Source organism: Herpailurus yagouaroundi, unplaced genomic scaffold (genome assembly GCF_014898765.1).
Source record: "Herpailurus yagouaroundi ecotype Mexico unplaced genomic scaffold, PumYag 141, whole genome shotgun sequence".
Classification (NCBI taxonomy): domain Eukaryota; kingdom Metazoa; phylum Chordata; class Mammalia; order Carnivora; family Felidae; genus Herpailurus; species Herpailurus yagouaroundi.
In genome coordinates, this window is record NW_024412396.1 from 18095335 (window position 1) to 18116902 (window position 21568).

Sequence of the window (21568 nt, forward strand, 5' to 3'; positions counted from 1 at the left end):
GTATATATATATATATATATATATATATATATATATATATATAATTCCAGTATAGTTAACATTATTTATATTATATGTAATAGTGTTGTATTCGTTTCAGGTATGCAACATAGTGATTAAACAATTATATACATTACTCAGTGCTCATCATGACAAATGTACTCTTAAACTTCTTACCTATTTCACTCATTTCCCCACCTACCTCTCCTCTGGTAACCATCAGTTTGTTCTCTACAGTTAAGAATCTATTTCTTGGTTTGCCTCTCTCTCTTTCCTTTGCTCATTTGTTTCTTCAATTCCACGTATTAGTGAAATCATATGGTCTTTGTTTTCACTGACTTATTTCTCATAGCATAATACTCTCTAGTTCTGTCCCAGTTGTTGCAAAATGGCAGGATTTCATTCTTTTCTATGGTTGAATAATATTCTATTGTGTGTATATACACCACCTCTTCTTTACCAATTCATCTATCAATGGATACTTGGCTGCTTCCATATTTTGGTTATTATAAATAATTCTAGAATAAACATCAGCATGCATTTATCCCTCTGAATTAATGTTTTTTGTATTTTGGGTAAATACACAGTAGTGCAACTGCTGGATCATAGAGTAGTTCAATTTTCAACTTTTAGAAGAACCTCCATACCATTTTCTACAGTGGCTGCACCAGTTTGCACTCCCACCAACAGTGTATGGGTTCTTATTTCTCCACGTCCCGCACCAACATGCTGTTTCTTGTTTTTTTTTTTTTTTTTTTTTTTTTTTTTTTTTTTATTTTACCCATTCTGTTAGGTATGAGATGATATCTCTTTGTAGTTTTATTTGCATTTCTCTGGTGATGAGTGATGTTGAGCATCATTTCATTGTGTCTGTTGGCCTTCTGCATTTCTTCTTTGGAGAAATACCTGCTTATGTATTCTGCCCATTTTTAAATTCAATTATTTGTTTTTTGGATGTTGAGTTGTAGAAGTCATTTATATGGCGTTAATACTAGTACTTTATCAGAGATGTCATTTGCAAATATCTTCCCCCATGTTGTAGACTGTCTTTTCTTTACTTTTTCTTCTATCCTGTTTTTGTTCTCAAATTTTCTGCATTTGTAATGCAATTCTCTTTCTGTACAAGTATCCTTTTCTTCTTCCTCTTCTTAAACACATTTACCCACAATGACCTAGATCAAGTCATTTTGTGTGGTCTTTTCAAGGTTTATCTGTCTGTAGTTCTAGGATTAAGCAGTCTTTCTGTCAAAGGCATACATACTTTCATTAGGTTAATATGTTGCTTGAGGCAATAAAAGGGATGCTTTCCAGAAACTCAAATCTCTTCTTAGTAGGCTTTAAAGCATCCTAGCACATTATTTGTAACAACTCATTGTTTATAATCCTTTTGGGTACTCTATATAGATACTATACGTCTTCTTTAAAATAGAGTGTACTTAATGTATTTCCTTTTTATCAACTTTCTATTCTACCAATTAAATTTTACACTGAAAATGCAATCTTTTCCCTCCCTTTATTCACTTTAATACGAAGAGTTCATAAAAATCCCAGTGGTCCTATAAAGTAGATAATTTGTATAAACATTCTTGTAGAGAGTTGAATTCATTGGGAAATGCTTTCTCTTTGAATGGTCTTTACAGCCGTGGATATATCCATAAGTATCTATACATATTACATAGGGACACATTTTATTATTATTTATTTGTTTTTATTTATTTATCATTATTTATTATTATCTTTTTATACTTCCAAATGATTGGATGCAAAATTTTGTTTGACCCACTCCATCTTCTCTAAATTACATGGAATTGTTAATCATCTTGTGAGTTTACTGAAAACAATGGTATCAATTCCAACTTCTTTTTACTTAATCAAGAGATTTACTAATATTATCTGGAATGATACAGATTACCAAAGAATGGTATGTGTTTTAGTAGTGCACTTTTGGAGGCTCTGTCAAACTGTTTGGGATCTAGCACATATTTCCCTTTCCCTGTCATTTCTACATAGTTATCCAAAGCTAGGCACTTCTCATCTCCTGGGATAATGCCAGTGACAAACAAACAAACAAATAAAAAAGCCTCCATTATGATGAGAAGTTTGCTCAGTAGTTCCCTGTGGACCTGAGTGACTTATAAGCAGTGATCAAAGTATTACCCAAATATCTCAGTGAATAATATATCTTTCTATTTTCTTCTCTTTTTGCCAAGACGATTCCCCTGTGTTCCTTTAGACTTAGAGCTTAGCTGTTTATTCAGTTTCAAAATCCAATTTAAGAGTATAACAGCAAATATTCTCCTAGGCAATCAAAATGATAGAGATTATTTGTGTATGCACATATGTCTAGGTTTTTGTAGGTGCACACATTAATAAATATCACTACATATTCTATCACAATTAAGACAAACATGAATCATAGGCTGCATCAGTATTTTATATCTACTAAGAGAAAAAAAATGCTAGGGGTGCCTGGGTGGCTCAGTTGGTTAAGTGTCCAACTTCAGCTCAGGTCATGATCTCATGGTTCGTGAGTTCGAGGCCTGTGTCAGGCTCTGCACTGACAGTGAAGAGCCAGCTTGGATTCTCTCTCTCTCTCTGCCCCTCCCACACATGTGTATGTGCTCTCTCTCTCTCTCTCTCTCAAAATAAATAAACTTTAAAAGAAGAGAGAGAAAAAATGCTGTCAGTAATAGTTGTCAGATGTCACTGATTGTAAGATGTAGATTGTAACTGCTTTCAGAAATGTTAAAATATGAAAAAAAATTAATCTTTGATTAGACGATTCAAAGGAAAGAATGTTACTCCTTTCTCTTATGAATAGAAAGTACATACTCAGGAGACACACAGACAATTATGATTCACCTAAATGATGCTCAGATGGCAATTAGATATCATATTGATGTGGAAATGTTGGGGCTCTGAGCTGATGGCCAAGAAAGAAATTCTGAGATTTCTTTGGTGCAAAAAGGTGGTTTCATTAAAGCACGGGGACAGGACCCATCAGCAGAAAGAGAAGCACTGAGGTTGTGATGGTGACTAATTATATACTTTCAAGTTGGGAGGGGCATAGGGACAGCACAAGACTTCAAGGAATTTTCCAAACAAGGCCTCCAGAACCCTGAGGAGCTAGCTTTTGTTAGGAAAAAGTCATTTATTACTTTTAGTAAACTCTCAGTCATGAGACCCTTCAGATGTATATCAGTGGGCCATATGTTTGAAGGATGATTGCTAACATATATTTGGGGAAGGAGGGTAGAGACAAAGGAAGTTTCCAAAGGAATTTCTATTTGTTTCAAGCAGACTCACAGGATCCTAGAGGTCAGAATAATGTTAAGCTAAGATTGCCTTTTGCCATTAGGAAAATGTCAACATGGAGGCAGCTGAGGTCCCAGAGGAAGGTCACTCTGTCTGTTTCAAGGACTTGTCAATGCGCTGTAAATAGAATGGATATTTAATTTTTTTTAATTTTTCCTTTGTTTCTCACATCAATATAATGTATCATATATTTGAAACTTCTTGAATATTAACCCTACCTTAAGCTCTTCTATAGCACAACATTTTTCATTCAAAAGGATACCCTAAGGTATCCAGCATTCCATCCCAGTTTGACCAGGTCTTCTCCAGTCTTAGCAGTGGAAGTCCTCTGCTTCGGTGTAGTAGTCTTTTCTGCTTGCTATAACAAAATACTACAGATTTCATGGCTTCATTTTGTTTCACAGTTCTGGAGTGGGAAAAGTCCAAAATCAAGGTTTTGGAAGGTCTAGTTTCTGATGGGTGTCTCTTCCTGGTTTGCAGAGGACTGCTTTCTCACTGCATCCTCACATCAACTTTCCTCTGGATGAGAGCAGAAAGAGATCTCTTTTTTCAGATTAGGGCCCCAACTTTATTACCGAATTCAACCTTAATTACCTCCTAAGGGCCCTATCTCCAAGTATAGTCACATTGGGCGTTAGGCTTTTAGCATATGAATTTTGAGGGAAAACAATTCACAGCACCAGGAAACTCCTCAACCCTGGGCAAACTGAGATGGTTTGGTCACGAATTTATACATTGTTAAACAAGATTCAAAAGAAAATCTGTTGATTTTAAGTCTTGTATAAAATCATCAAAAATTAATACCATCTTAACCATAGATAAAACAGTTCTGCACAACGTATACTTTTTCTTTGATGAATTGACGTGTAAATTATTTACATGCACAAAGGATATTTTACGTGTAAGGTAGGAGATATAAGACCTCAGATTAAATAATCACTGACCACAGAGTAGACAATTCTAGCAGGATATGTGAACCATTCTGTCTCTCCTCAATTCTCTCCTTGTTCTTCAAAGTATATTTGATAGACTCCATTGCCAGCAGAGTTCCAGAGTTCCAGTTGGATTTACTTTCATTATAGAGAGACTTTGTACAAGTTATGCAAGACAGAAGAGAATAAAATGTCATTATTTCCCCAGAAGCTCATGGTCAATAATGTACAGTGATCTGCTGGAAAACAAACACATCTTTGTTGCACACAGCTGAAATCATTAGGAGTTTCCTGGGATTCCTGCTTTCTGACCTCCTACACACTAGGATATCTCATACCACTTTACAGCCTTCAATATATCCTAATAATACATATCCTTCTATATATCCTATATATCCTATATAACCTATATATCCTTCTATATATCCTATTATCATATATATCTTCCTCATTGCATTCAATATAATATATTCACTTTTAGTCTCTTAAACCTTATATATTTTATTTTCTAGTAAGAAATAATTAACTAATTAAAAATCTTGACAGAAACCACACACACAAAAATAAAAACGATAGGTCTTTTCCATTTACTTCATTTGCCCGAAGAGATGAGATCTTAGAAAATGAGGCCTACTTATTTATATGTGATATGCATTTAAATCTCTTTTAAATCAATTTATTCCCACTTTAAAGAATCAAAATATCTAAACTCTCACATGAGTTAGGAAGATCAGTCCTCTAAAGAAGGTAGGCAATCTTCAAAAGTATCTTTTTTCTGTTTGTTTATATAAGAAATGCTACCTTCATTTCAAAAATAATTTTTTTAATGTTTATTTTTGAAAGAGAGAGAGCAAGCAGGGTAGGGGCAGAGAGAGAGGGAGACAGAGGATTCGAAGCAGACTGATAGCAGAGAGCCCTATACGGGGCTCGAACTCACAACTGTGAGATTATGACCTGAGCCAAAGTCAGACATTTAACTGACTAAGTCACCCAGGCACCCTTCAAAATGAAATTTTAAGTATTTCACTTATAACCTCATTATCCTCCTATGTCTATTCCCAAAAGAAAGACTGTCTGCCCCAGAATGAAGATTTAAAAATAAAAATAATAAAAAAACATTAGTCAAGATAAACTGCTTGAATTGGGAAGCTCTTTTTTGGATTTTGTCTTGTCAGAGTCAAATCAATTCAGCCACCAGAGCAGGGCCACTATTTACTGTTGAATTTGTTTATTTATCATTAGTCACTTTGGCATTGTGTACACATGTTTGCATGCTCATGTGCCTAATTTAATTCAAATAACTTCCTAGATTCCATAGCTCATAATCTTGTTGAAAGACTCTCTTCTCTGGGAATGCAAATTGGTGCAGCCCCTCTGGAAAACAGTATGGAGGTTCCTCAAAAAACTAAAAATAGAACTACCCTATGACCCAACAATTGCACTACTAGGCATTTATCCAAGGCATACAGGTGTGCTGTTTCAAAGGGAAACATGCACCCCCATGTTTATAGCAGCACTATCAACAATAGCCAAAGTCTGGAAAGAGCTCAAATATCCATTGATGGATGAATGGATAAAGATGTGGTATATATGTGTGTATACACACACACACACACACACACACACACACACACACACATACATACAATGGAGTATTACTCAGCAATCAAAAAGAATGAAATCTTGCCATTTGCAACTACATGGATGGAACTGGAGGGTATTATGCTAAATGAAATTAGTCAGTCAGAGAAAGACAAATATCATATGACTTTACTCATATGAGGACTTTAAGAGACAAAACAGATAAACATAAGGGAAGGGAAACAAAAATAATATAAAAACCTAGTGAGGGACAAAACAGAAGAGACTCATAAATATGGAGAACTGAGGGTTACCGCAGGGGTTGTGGGAGGGGGGGGATGGGCTAAATGGCTAAGGGGCACTAAGGAATCTACTCCTGAAATCATTGTTTCACTATACGCTAATTTGGATATAAATTTAAAAAAATAAAATTAAATTAAAAAAAAGAAAGACTCTCTTCTATGGTTATCAATATACATTATGCCACTAACTTTGTAATATAAGTAAATATATATCTTAACTTTCTTGTGATATTTTCAAATGTTACAACAAAGGTAAGATTAATATTCAAGATATAATTATGATTTAATACCACATGCATATCTGCCTAGTAATTCTCCATAAGTTATTGTTTGCTTTGAAAAATGCAAGTCAAAAATAACAACCAGGAAAACTAATTATGCTTTTGAAATGGAGCCAAAGAGAAGCCTAGGCAATTTTATCCTACACCATTGGATATTTTGGCAAGATCTTCAGAAACATTTCTGTGTGTGTACAATTACAGTTTAATATCATGTTGTTGGCTTTCAGTTACTGTTGCTAAACATGGGAATCAAAGACATTTAGGCCAATATAGTTTCTTCTCTATATGTCATTTATGTTGTACTCGGAAATTTATTATGTGACATTTTAATACATTACCTTCTTAATCTCATTTGTATAGACTAATATAATCAGGTTATTCGAAGAAGTCAGAATATTAATTTGAGCGCATCCAATATCAGGTATTTAAAAGCTGAGGCAAGACTTAATCTGGGCTGCACTTGTGTAAAATCACATATTCTCAGGTATGCCATCCCATCCAAATTTAAGTATGTCATTTCACTGCTTGCTGGGGAAAATACATGTCCATAGGGGACTAATAGAAACTCACAGGGTACATCATAAAAGTCAGTTAAACAGGGAAACAGTCTTCTCCCTGTATATAAATTATCTGTATATTTCAATAAATTGTAAATACCTGTTCTTTTGTGTAAATGTAGAGAACTAGACAGATGTATACATTAGATGCAAATACAGAAAAATATGAATAGTTTTCATATGGTGTATTATTTAAATCCTTTATGTTCACCATCATCTCTGAGAAATAGGTTGTTATCATCATTTAAAAGACAGACCAGTTGACTGTAATGAAACATAAACATTTTGTAAAGCAATTAGGACTCTTGAGAATAACTGATTGGTATGCCCTCACTGAAAGGCTACACATGCACCTTGTCCAGAAACCAAAGCCAATCAGTTGGAATAGCCTGTTTTCCCATAGAAACTATAAGATTCTAAGAGTTACTTCCTTTTTTTTTCTTTTTAATTTTTTGAGGGAAGTGCATGGGAGATATAGGGAGGAAAAAGGTTAGATCCCTTACTATGTTTTCGTACACTTTTTCTCATTCATTCTTTAGGTCAGACCACTTGAAGAGACCACTTAACTCTTACCTAGTTTGAATATTAGAATAGCCAACACTACTATTCCATTTCTAGAAGCAAAACAAAGTCTTTACAACAGTATTAACAATAAAAAATAATCGCTAGCATGTATTATATACCTGCTAAAAAGCCAATCTTATTAACGCATTTACATGCATTATTTACTCTCTCACAAATCCTGCCATCTAAGTGCTATTTGTAGAAGCTGCTTTTAGGCAAACAGGCTTGAGCTATGGAATCTAGAAAAGGACCAAAGCGACCACCTCACTGAATACAGACAGGCCCATCAGGTGACCCACTTCATATATCCATAGGCCCTAAGTGACCAAAGGGCTACTTAACAACTAGGCACAGGTACCAAAAAAGGGAAGATTCCATACATTGCCATACCTCCTCACCCTCTCCCTCTAAAAACAGTCCTACACACTGCCTCATAGCAGACAGCCTCTCCTTTGCTGGGCTGCCCACCACTCCCTTGCTATGTATTCAGTAAACTTCTATCTCCTTTGTTCTGTCTCAGGTGAATTCTATCACTGCCCAAGACACCAGCTTTCACCTAATCGTCACCCCCACATTTGGGGCCCCCCATCTGATTGGGACACCACATTTAGACACCTCACTATTATTATTTCCATTTTACAGGTAAAGAAACTAGGTAATAGAAAGACTGTTAGAGAAAGAAAGCAGAAGTGCTATTCATACAATGTCCAACATCAGAGCCTGAGCTCTAAGACTCTATATTAAGCAATGTCTCGAGAGTTTATTCATTATCGCTGTGATTTAACTCTCTTAAATCATTGTGTTTTTTCTTGTTATCCCTGAGAAAGCAGAAGTCAGGTACCATCAAGTAAAATAATACTTTTGATCAGTTTTAAAATCCTAGTAACTCCACAGCAAGGGAATAATTTTCAAAGCAGACTTTGTAGAGAGGGGGATTTCCAAATTCCAAATCTTCTATTTGACCAAGATATGCTTGACTAAACTTTAGACAGGCTTATTCCTGGTGATAGGCCCCTGATGTCTCTTTATACAGCATTTACTTTAGAAAACTAGCAACTGTAAATTCTTTTTCTTTTTTTTTTTTTTAATTTTTTTTCAACGTTTATTTATTATTTTTGGGACAGAGATAGACAGAGCATGAACGGGGGAGGGGCAGAGAGACAGAATCGGAAACAGGCTCCAGGCTCTGAGCCATCAGCCCAGAGCCTGACGCGGGGCTCGAACTCACGGACCGCAAGATCGTGACCTGGCTGAAGTCGGACGCTTAACCCACTGCGCCACCCAGGCGCCCCTGTAAATTCTTTTTCTACTCCTTTGTGATGTAAATCTTATACAGCCTCTGAATGCCTTTCTCAAGAACCTGGAAGCTATCCCTTTGAAATGTAACCATCAAAAAAAAGTAAGGCTCCAAGTCTCCTACTCTCTGTGGATGGGCAGGAGTATAACTTCAATAAGCCACAATTAGAAAACACAGATGGCCTAATCACATTGACCAACCTCCCCATGAACATCCTCTAATAACATCCCCAATAACATCCCCAATAACATCCTTCACTATTAGCTCACCCCAGGGTTTCAAAATTCTTTCCCCTTTTGTTTCAACTTAATTGAGTTCAATCTCTTTCTTCTATTATAATAGTCTTGAATGAATTCTTCCTTGATGTTTTTAACAAGTGTCCAGTATATATATTTTTTCCTTTACATAACAAGGTCTAGGTCAGAAGACTCCTACTATTTTCTCTTCCATGTGGAGAAACAGTGCAGAGAATCTAGATGAGGCTGGTGAAGGAAGAATCGAATCACACAGGTCCTTGTCAACTTCATGTTAAAAGTGCTAGTTTGTATTCTAAGACCAGTAGGCATCCACTGAAGGTTTTTAAGTTTTGAGTACAGGATGAAGGGGGAAAGGATTTGACTCTGACACAATATAATGTGCGTGCTGAAAAATATAAATTTAGATAATATATGTGTAGAGACTGATTTTAAGCAACAGCCTTGAGCAATGGAAACTTAAGCAAGGCAGAAGATCCCACAGCGACCACCAAGATGAATGAAAACAGGCTCATTAAATGACCCACTTCAAAATAGCCATAGGCTCTAACTGACCAGTTACAACCAGGCACAGTTACTAAGATTACCAAAAGAGAAAAATCCATACATCCCCATGCTCCCTCATCCCACCCTGTAACTGTGGCCCCTCAGCACTGTCTTGTCCCAGACAGTCATTCCTGACTGTCCCGTCCACCACTCCCTCACATTGTATTCAATAAACTTCTACCTCTTTCTCTCTGCCTCAGGTGAATTCTTTCACCCACCCAAGCTGCTGGCCCCCATCCAATGAAAGTGCCTCACATTTTTCCCTGTTGCCCTTCCAGCAAGGGCAGGCAGTATGGTGGGTTCCCCCTGGGGCTTCAGATTCTCATCAAGAAGTAACTTTGGCTGGAGGTCATCAGTTCCCCAAGTAGTACCAGAGTTGGTCCACCAAGAGTAAGTCCCGAGAAACCCCTGGAGAATCTGGGGAGAGTCCCAGGCCAACAGAGGTCCTCCTGTGTGCCATCAAATGTGGGGTTCAAGCCTTTTGCCTAAAAGTAGCATCTACAAGGTGGTATAAGATGGGGCCCAGAGTTAAGTGAGTTCATAGGCTATTAGATTAGCCAATTGGAGAAGACAGTAGATTGATATAGGTAAGAATTAAAAATATATAGTATATAATTAAGAGGTAACACTCAGGAGTCAGTGATGAGATTAAATAAAGTATGAAGGAGAATAGATGAAAAATTATTTTGAAACGCAGTCTTTATGCTTGGAACATACTCATTTAGTATTCCAACCCTGCATATTTTATATAAGTGTGGATGATTGATAAGTCATAGCCAATATTCCAAAACATTGCATATAAATAAATAAAGCAAAATTGATTTTTGAAAAATGGTAGCCATTTAGCTGATATTTAAGATTCATGTCAAAATTCGATTTTTTAAAATTTCTTAAAGGTATAGATAGAATTTAATTAAATAGAATTATGATTCCAATTTATCATGAATAATTTTTTTATATACATTTATTTATTTTTGAGAGACAGAGAGAGACAGAGCACAAGTGAGGGGAGGGGCAGAGAGAGAAGGAGACACAGAATCCGAAGCAGGCTCCAGGCTGACAGCACAGGGCCCGACATGGGGCTCGAACCCACAAAAGGTGAGATCATGACCTGAGCCGAAGTCATACGCTTAACCAACTGAGCCACCTAGGTGCCCCCATCATAAACAATTTTTTAAAGTTTCTGTAAGAAATCTGAAAGTTGATTTTAATATTCCAAAAAGCCTTACAAAATATGACTCTGCCACCATTGTCACAACTGCCATTTCCCCACAGATATGCGTATTGATTTCTTTAATATTCAGAGGCATGAGTTACCATGAATAATAAATTGAAATGGATATTATTTGTTGTTTGATGAATGGAGCATATGTTACCTAAAACAGAAGAAAAATACTAAGACCAAAACATCAATGCACATTATTATTTATACTATAAAATAATAAAAATTTGAATATGCTTAATAAACTTTATTTTTTAATGTTTTTTTAATTTATTTTTGAGAGAGAGAGAGAGACAGAGCATGAGCGTGTGTAGGGACAGAGAGGGCGACACAGAATCTGAAGCAGGCTTCAGGCTCTGAGCTGTCAGCACAGAGCCTGGTGCAGGACTCAAATTCATGAACCTGCAAGATCATGACCTGAGCCAAAGTCGGATGATTAACTGACTGAGCCACCCAGGTACCCCTGAATATGCTTAATAAACTTTAAATATGAAGGCCGTGACTCCCCTCTGCTTTATTTATTTCGTTAAATTTTAAGGGGCGCCTGGGTGGCGCAGTCGGTTAAGCGTCCGACTTCAGCCAGGTCACGATCTCGCGGTCCGTGAGTTCGAGCCCCGCGTCAGGCTCTGGGCTGATGGCTCGGAGCCTGGAGCCTGTTTCCGATTCTGTGTCTCCCTCTCTCTCTGCCCCTCCCCCGTTCGTGCTCTGTCTCTCTCTGTCCCAAAAATAAATTAAAAAAAAAAAAAGTTGAAAAATTAAATTTTATTGTAGGTAACCTTTCACAATTTCAAAAAAAGGATGTAAAATGTAAAAATATAATTGTGAGAAATTAAGAAAGTCTGTTATTATTTCTAATAGAGGAAGGTTAAATACTCTTCAAAAGTCATTTAGTGATCCTTTTGGTTTGAAATAACTTGATCATTGTTCCACAAATGGTCCATGTACACATATAACAGGGAAGTTGGGGTGCCTGGGTGGCTCAGTCGGTTGAGCCTCCGACTTCAGCTCAGATCATGATCTCACAGTCCATGAGTTCGAGCCCCGCATCGGGCTCTGTGTTGACAACTCAGAACCTGGAGCCTGCTTCAGATTCTGTGTCTCCCTCTCTCTCTTCCCCTCCCCTGCTAATGCTCTGTCTCTCTCTGTCTCAAAAATAAATAAAAACATTAAAAAAATTAATAACAGAGAAGCTATCCTTCCCAAAGTAATATGAAGAAACTGCATTTATAACTGTACATAACTCAGCAAATTTTAAAATTGAATAAAATCAGTATTTCAAACATTTATTCAATATAGTTTCACTCACACCCACCCTTAGTTTTTGATCTCTGAATAGGTTTCAATCTGCAAAATACTTCTGAATGTTTTCCATTTAAACTTAGTTTCAAAAATTCTAAAGCACACTTACAATCCTTCCTCCCTACATACATTATCACTGTTCATCAAACCACCTTGCTTCTAGTAGTCAGGCCCCCAAAGTATTGATTCTCTTGACTCTCTGCTCTTTAATATTTTATCAATCCCAAGATTCTGTTTATTTTTCTTTTTTACAATATTGTTCACCTCCATTTTTCCTTTCTGTCCCCTAAGGCAGCATATTAAATAAAACAGGTCTAGGTTCAAATTACTAAATGAGTATCTGATATATATATATATATATATATATATATATATACACACACACATACTTATAATATATATGTATAATATTTATATTTATATTATATTATATATATATCTATAATATATATTTATAATATTTATATTATATTATATATATATATCTTATATTAGTCACAAAGTACAAAGATTAAGACCTATTAAGACCTATTACTTCTTTCAGGGAACCCATGTTCTAGATTTCAACATGGAGGGTTTGTAATCTGGCCAACTGGTATACAGATTGATTTGCCACTTGTTAGGTCTTTCCTTTCAAAATAATTTGGATTTCTGTAGAAAAAGTGCATAAGCATTTCTACCTTGCAGGATTAAGAAAACAAAAAGGAGAGAAAGAAGACAGAATGTGTGCAGTGCTAAGGGGGACATAAAACAAGAGACAATAGGAGGAAACAAACAAGGAGAAGGACAAAAAGAAAAAAGAAAGAGAGCTACTCCCTGGCTCTGGAAGTTCCTTGAAGTAAACCCAACAGAAAAATATAATGGCTTTAGAAAGAACAATTAAGGCCACCTGGGTGGCTCAGTCGGTTAAGCATCTGACTTTGGCTCAGCTCATGATCTTCCAGTTCCTGAGTTCAAGTCCCACATCAGGCTCTCTGCTGTCAGCAAAAAGCCTGCTTCGGATCCTCTGTCTCCCTCTCTCTCTGCCCCTCCCTCTCTCTCTCTCAAATAAATAAACTTTAGAAACAACAATCAATTCAACAAAGAAGTTAAGTGAACCATTATAAGAAATTCCAAATAACACAACCCCCAAAACATGACAAAAGAGACTGCTAGACAACTAGACATCTGGTCACATCTTTTTAAATAAACTCTTTTGTCAGTTCCCCATGAAAGGAGGAAATATAGGTTTTTTGTTTGTTCGTTTGTTTAATGTTTACTCATTTTTGAGAATCCAAACCAGCCTCCAGTCTCTGAGCTGTCAGCACAGAGCCCAACACAGGGCTCAACCCATGGACCATGAGATCATGACGTGAGCAGAAGTTAGTCGCTTAAGTGACTAAGTCACACAGGCACCCCAGGAAATAATAGGTTTAATAAAAATTACAAAGGCTAAGATATTTGAGATTTCAGAGGTGTGGTAAATTATGAGATACGAACAATATGAATATTTAATTCAAAAGGTTAATTGCTGATTTTATCATAACCAAATAATGTATATACTGAATTATGTTTAAATCATTCTTTTTAATTAAATTTTAATTATTAATTAAAATTTTAATTTAATTAATCTTCATTTAAGATTGCTATCTAATGTTGATTTATGTCCAGTCTTACTACTGATTGGGTGGAGGAAAGATAAATTGAAAGTCATGTAGCTTTAAGCGTTGGTAGCTCTCTAAGAAATTACAAGGTTAATAAAATTTTATCTAAGGGTTGGTAGCTCTCTATGAAATTATAAAGTTAATAAAGTTTGGACATATTAATATCTACCTCATCCATATATTTCCATATAAATTCTTAAATGTTTTTAAAATTTCATGATCATTGCCTTACCTTTATCCTGTAGATCCAACTATACTGGAATAAATCTCTTTTTAAAGTGTAAGGAGGTAAATGATCCTAATGAAAAGTTGGATGCCATTGGTATATGGATACTTTTCTCTCCTAAATTTTATTGTATTTTCTTACACAGTAACGAGCATATGCTTCATATGTACTTCTTGTCAGATTCACAGTGGTTGAGAGTATAGTCTATCTGCAGTCTCTCCTCTATATACGACAGGGGTGGAAGATAAGGGTCCCACTGTGACAGAATCCTTCTCCTGCACTCTTATTTCATTTTTATAACTTTTACTTTTTCTACTACCTCATCCTTTCATAGAAGTACTAACGAGCTGTTGTAAACTTTAATTACTTAAAATATTACAAAATACACTTTCCATAATTCCCTAAAAATCTCTCTTGATAAGGATTCGTTTAAACAAAAACTAAAATTGGGCACCTGGGTGGCTCAGTGGGTAGAGCACCCAACTTTGGCTCATGTCATGATCTCTCAGTTCATGGGTTTAAGCCCCATGTTGGGCTCTGTGCTGACAGCTGAGAGCCTGGAGCCTGCTTTGGTTTCTGTGTCTCCCTTTCTCTCTTTGCCCCTCCCCCACTTATACTCTGTTTCTCTCTCAAAAATAAATAAACATTTTTAAAAAAATTTTAAATAAAAAAATAAAAACTAAAATAAAACTGAAATGAACCCCTCACAAAAATTTTATTCATTGTGATTTTCAGTTTTATACCTAAAATAGAGTTTTAGTGTTTTTTTTAAAAATAAGAAATTTTAGGGGCGCCTGGGTGGCGCAGTCGGTTAAGCGTCCGACTTCAGCCAGGTCACGATCTCGCGGTCCGTGAGTTCGAGCCCCGCGTCAGGCTCTGGGCTGATGGCTCAGAGCCTGGAGCCTGTTTCCGATTCTGTGTATCCCTCTCTCTCTGCCCCTCCCCCATTCATGCTCTGTCTCTCTCTGTCCCAAATATAAAAAATAAACGTTGAAAAAAAAATTAAAAAAAAAAAAAGAAATTTTAAAACTATAATTTATGCATGTTCTTCAATATAAAATCCTTATTCAGCAGGACCTGTCTTGCATGGTATGAACTTTTCAGCCTATAACTGTGTAATAAGAGAAGGTAATTTAATTCCCTTGAGGCCCCTTTCATAAGCTAAAATATATGTTTCTGCATTTAGAATTTCTTTCTTGCAGGTATTCTATAACCCTAAATATATGCTTCACACAGTAGCCACATCTGTTCCACCACAGGTGATGTGGGCAAAGCTTCCACAGAATTGCTCAAACATTCAATAAAGCAGTTAGGCAGATGTCTTTGAGTTTCTTTGGTACACAGTTTTGTTAGATTTCATGCTGATTATGCAACAGACAACTGCTAAAAGTGTGCAATGGTGAAACATTATTGACTATATTTTGAGGAGCTGAATTTAAATGTCAAATCCTAATTGTACAGCTGCTTACACAATGCACCTTAAAAGAGAATAAAAGTTGAAAGATTGACTCTGGTGAGATGTGTGAAGAAAAGCAAGTAATCATATAAGACTCTTATATAGAACCTACATATTATTAGGTGTGTCAATCCTTGTATAATGTGGCTTCACATTTAACCAATGTTATCATTAAAGAATGGTATGATTTGATAGCTAATGTTGGTCTATTTTTACCTGCTAAGATAAATGTGAGATAAAGAATGTAATTACAGTATCTATCTCTACTCCTCAAGCTATTTTGATAATAGTTAATAGGACCAGTATTTCCCTGTAGAGACTATGTTAATCTAAGTAAAGAGGTAAACTGAGGCCAGCTCAAAAAGATGAATTTATTTGGGAATAGCAGAGGAATTGTAATTCAGGACAAGCAAACTGTAGCAAGTTACAGAGGAGTCTGTTGAGCGTTTGGGATAGGTCAGATCTATGGGCAGGGAACATAAACAGGGTAGGGTTCAGTTAGAGTCAGTTAAAATAAAAAGCCAAATGGAGACCAGCCTTGAAAATTTCCTGAGCGGACAGAATCAGTCCAGGCACACAAACAAAGTTCAATTTAGCCCAATTCATGGAACCAATGTAACCCAGATCATCTCCCATTCATAACTCTGGCAAAACTTCCCAAGGTTGATACCTCTGTTCAACCTCCCATCATCCAAGAAAATTCCAACACTATCAGTTTCCCATGGGAAATCAGTCTCACTCCTTAAGTTTTGTCTTCCTGGGGCACATGCATGAGATTCTCCAGTTTCTATCCTCTATTTCTATTTCATATTGGAATTGTTTTACAACTGTAAATGCTTGGGTAATCTCTTAGAGTAATGTGAGCAGTGTTATATTCTTCTTGTTTAAGTTATTCCATATTTAACTGGATGGATGAATGGTTTGGCATTGATACCATGGTTTTTAGTAATACTGGACATATTAATATGAGGTTTGAGAGGTTTAAAACTGTCTGTGTTGTATTTTTAAAGGTAAGAGAAAATAGCCTTAACGATTCAGACTTTTGAAGTGATTGCCTTTTATACCCTTTTCCCTGCCTTTTTTCCCCTCTGAGGTGTGCTTCACTAAATTTAGAACAATGATAGAAAAATTCTTCCACCTTATTTTTCATCTTGTATGCTAATACTGTGGATTGAAAACATTTTCTTACAAAATTACAGAGCTGACCTACTATTGATTTCTTTCTGATTTGCTGGTGCTAATAATATCAAGTCAAGAGTTCTATTTTTTACTCATTCAAAATTCAAAAGTTACTTTCTCCTTGAACATTCAATACTTTAAAAAAGCTAAAACAAAACCTTAAGAGAGAGACAATTATTAATATGTTCACTAATTCATTTAACAAATATGTATCAAGTGCATATGCTTTGCTACTCTGGGAACTAAATTACTACTCTAGGAACTAAGACTATGATAGAAAAAATCCACTTTTTCCATGGAACTTACATTTTAGTGAGAGATGACAGATAATAAATATAGAGAGACATATACAAAGTATTTATCTGTATGTTATATGTATATATTATTAATTATATTTAAATAAGTAGAATTATATATTATAAATAACATGGTAGGTGATAGTGAATGCAACGTAGAAAAATATAGAAGAGAACAGAAGGAATGTCAGAATTTGGGAGTTGAAATAAAATAATTTTACTTTGGAGTCAAAAACTTCCATAATAAAAATAATCTTGAATAAGAGAATAATACCTCTAAGGGCGCTTGAGTGGCTCATTTGGTTAAGTGTCCAGCTCTTGATTTCAGCTCAGGTCATGGTCTCACTCACAGCACAGAGCCTGCATGGGATTCTCTTTCCCTCTCTCTCTGCTTCTTCCCTCAACTCATGCTCTCTCTTAAAATGAATAAATAAACCTTCAAAAAAAGAGAGAATAATGCCTCTAGTCAGTTTTGCGGTGAATGTGTGTATATGAATATGAATATCTATATGAATATATAAAGGTAATTCCACCAAGTTTTATACAATATAAATATGTCAACAACATTGCTCTTCTATTTCTAGGGAAAATGTCTAAAAGGCAATTTTTAAAAGTACAAAAAGTAACTGAGGTTAGAACTTGCCTTCAAAGCAATCTGGAAATTTGAGAGCCAGAGTTATGAGAAGAAATACATGGAGCTGACTGATTAACAATAACTTTAGATAGTTGAAAAGTGAATTCAGAATCTCTGAACTAGGTGAAATTAGGTCCAACATGAAAACAAATAAAGAATCAAGTAAATGTAAGGGATTGGGTCTATGAACAAACCCAGGAAAGACATGAAACAGGCAAGAGCTCCAGAGTGAAGGTTTCTTTTATGTCACATCCACTTCAAGGTCTGGCTCCTGGCTCGTAAGGGACAATGCTGGTTGAAACACCAAATATGGAGGATTATCAAGGCTTCTATGTAATAGCTACAAAGTATTCCAAAGCAGCACCCCAGGCTCACCTTGGATCTGAGCAAGGGGTAACAAATAGACATGTTCCTTGAGCTACCACCCTGGCCCAATCTAGGCAATTACCCTCCTATGGTTTTTTGCTCATTTATACCATATCCGTTTGAAATGTATTTGTTAACATTGCAAAATTACATGTTTGAAAGAAAGATTTAAAAGTCAAAAGAATATGCAATCAATCAAGTATAATTTCCAGATACCTGAAATACTGTATACTCAGATATTTACAGAAACAGCTTTTCTAAATATTCATACAATGAAAAATGTATCGCAGTCTTAGCTTTTATCTAGTGATAGGTTATATTCTGGAATAAATTCATAAGAGGATCTAAAATTTCATTTTTATAATAAACTAAATTGATATAAATTTTATTAATATTTTTATACTTTCTCATAAAATGAGTAAAATTTTAGTGTTTGTTATAACACTTGAGACTCCAAGTTCAAAGTCTAAGATAATGTATTCTTAAATCAAATGAATGTATTTTCCTTTTTAAGTGAAAAAGCAGGTTACAAAGAGTATGAGAGTACAACCATATTTTAGTATACCCATATAACACACATTTACATGCTCATGCACATACTACAAAGATGTAGAAATTTATGTATTAATAGACTATCAGTTATTTCTCTTAGTGAATAAATTATGAACATTTTAATATAATATTATTCCTTTCTGTAACAAATATTTTTATGCAAGAAAATAAATAATTTAAACGAGGAAGAAAAGGAAATGGGGGGATCCACTCTATAACAAAGGTATAAGGTATTATCATTTTTTTCTTTTAAGTTTGCATTTAAATTCCAGTTAGTTAACATATAGTGTAATACAGGTTTCAGACGTAAAATTTAGTGATTCAATGTTACATGCAACAGCCAGAGCACATCAGAGCAAGTGCCCTCCTCAACCCATCACCCACTTAACCCATCCCCCTGCTTGCCTCCCCCAGTAACCCTGTTTGTTCTCTATAGTTAAGAGTCTGTTTTCTGATTTCTCTCTCATTTCATATGCTCAAATTCCACATATGAGTAAAATCATAAGCATTTGGTGAAGAGACAGTCTCTTTTCCACTGAATATTCTTTCCTGCTTTGTCGAAGATTAGTGTGGATCCGTTTCCGGAATTTGTATTCTGTCTTATTGATCAATGTGTCTGGTTTTGTACCAGTACCACACAGTTTTGATCACCACAGCTTTGTGATATAAATTGAAGTCCAGAATTGTAATGCCTCCAGGTTTGCTTTCTTTTTCAAGACTGCTTTGTCTATTCAGGGTCTTTTGTGATTCCATACAAATTTTAGGATTGTTTGTTCTAGCTCTGAAAAATGCTGATGTTATTTTGATAGGGATTGCATTAAATGAATATATTGCTTTGGGTAGGATAGACATTTTATAATACTTGTTCTTGCAATCCATGAGTATGTAATGCTTTTCCATTTCTTTATATTGTCTTTAATTTCTTTCATAAGTGTTCTACAGTTTTCAGAGCACACATCTTTCACCTCTTTGGTTAGGTTTGCTCCTAGGTATCTCATGGTTTGGGTGCAACTGTAATGCGATTGATTCCTTGATTTCTCTTTTTGCTGCTTCATTATTAGTATATATAAATGCAATAGATGGGGTGCCTGGGTGTCTCAGTTAGTTAAGTGTCTGACTTTCAGCTCAGTCATGATCTCACAGTTCATGTGACGGAGCCCCACATCGGGCTCAGTGTTGCTTGAGGTTCTCTCCTCCTTTCTCTTTCTCTCTTTCAAAATAAATAAATAGAATTTTAAAAAGAAGAAATGCAACACATTTCTGTACACTGATTTTGTATCCTGTGACTTTACTGAATTCATGTATTAGTTCTAGCAATTTTTTAGTGGAGTCTTTCAGGTTTTCTACATAGAGTATCATGTTGTTTGCAAACAGCAAAAGTTTGACTTCTCCCTTACTGATTTGCATACTTTATTTCTTTGTTGTCTGGCTGCTGAGGCTAGGGCTATGTTAAATAGCAGTGGTAAAAGTAGACATCCTTGTCTTGTTCCTGACTGGAGAGCAAAAGCTCTCAGCTTTTCCCCATTGAGGATGATATTAGCTTGTTGCTTTTTTGTTTGTTTGTTTGTTTGTTTTCATATATGGCCTTTATTATGTTGAGGTTTGGTCCTTCTAACCTTTTGTTGAGGGTTTTTTGTTTTTGTTTTTAATCATGAATGGATGTTGTACTTTGACAAATTCTTTTTCTACATTTATTGAGAGGATTATATAATTCTTACCCTTTTATTAATGTGGTGTATCATGTTGAGTGATTTGTGAATATGGAAGCACCCTTGCAACCCAGGAATAAATCTCACTTGATCGTGGGGATTCTTTTAATGTACTGTTGGATTTGTTTTGCAAGTATTTTGCTGAGAATTTTTGCATCCATGTTCATCAGAGATATTGGCCCATAGATCTCTTTTTTAGTAGAGTCTTTGTCTGTTTTTGGTATCAGGGTAATGCTGGCTTCATAAAATGAGCTTGTAAGTTTTTCTTCCATTCCTATTTTTTGGAATAGTTTGAGAAGAATAGATACTATCTTCTTCAAAAGTTTGGTAGAATTCCCCTGTGAAGCTATCTGGCCCTGGACTCTTGTTTGCTCAGAGATTTTTGATTACTGATTCAATTTCTTTGCTGGTGATCAGTCTGTTTGAGTTTCCTATTTCTTGTTTCAGTTTTGATCATTTATATGTTTCTAGGAATTTATCCATTTCTTCCAGATTGTCCACTTGGTTAGCATGCAATTTTTCATAATGTGAGACAGGAAACCATCAAAACCCTAGAGGAGAAAGCAGGAAAAGACCTCTCTGACCTCAGCCGTAGCAATCTCTTACTCGACACATCCCCAAAGGCAAGGGAATTAAAAGCAAAAGTGAATGACTGGGACCTTATGAAGATAAAAAGCTTCTGCACAGCAAAGGAAACAACCAACAAAACTAAAAGGCAACCAACGGAATGGGAAAAGATATTTTCAAATGACATATCAGACAAAGGGCTAGTATCCAAAATCTATAAAGAGCTCACCAAACTCCACACCCGAAAAGCAAATAACCCAGTGAAGAAATGGGCAGAAAACATGAATAGACACTTCTCTAAAGAAGACATCCGGATGGCCAACAGGCACATGAAAAGATGTTCAGCGTCGCTCCTTATCAGGGAAATACAAATCAAAACCACACTCAGGTATCACCTCACGCCAGTCAGAGTGGCCAAAATGAACAAATCAGGAGACTATAGATGCTGGAGAGGGTGTGGAGAAACGGGAACCCTCTTGCACTGTTGGTGGGAATGCAAATTGGTGCAGCCGCTCTGGAAAGCAGTGTGGAGGTTCCTCAGAAAATTAAAAATAGACCTACCCTATGACCCAGCAATAGCACTGCTAGGAATTTATCCAAGGGACACAGGAGTACTGATGCACAGGGGCACTTGTACCCCAATGTTCATAGCAGCACTCTCAACAATAGCTAAATTATGGAAAGAGCCTAAATGTCCATCAACTGATGAATGGATAAAGAAATTGTGGTTTATATACACAATAGAATACTACGTGGCAATGAGAAAAAATGAAATATGGCCTTTTGTAGC

The 21568-nt window shown here is 35.8% G+C and overlaps 2 long non-coding RNA genes across 2 annotated transcripts in view; both read left to right on the forward strand.

Annotated features, from left to right (window-relative positions):
• Nucleotides 1–5713, forward strand: part of LOC121031694 (uncharacterized) — an 11948-nt gene extending 6235 nt beyond the window's left edge. The window contains exon 2 of the long non-coding RNA XR_005790852.1: nucleotides 5640–5713. This is a non-coding gene — a long non-coding RNA (uncharacterized LOC121031694). The remainder of the gene's footprint in view (nucleotides 1–5639) is intronic.
• Nucleotides 1–21568, forward strand: part of LOC121031692 (uncharacterized) — a 276759-nt gene that overhangs the window by 234799 nt on the left and 20392 nt on the right. The window lies entirely within an intron of this gene.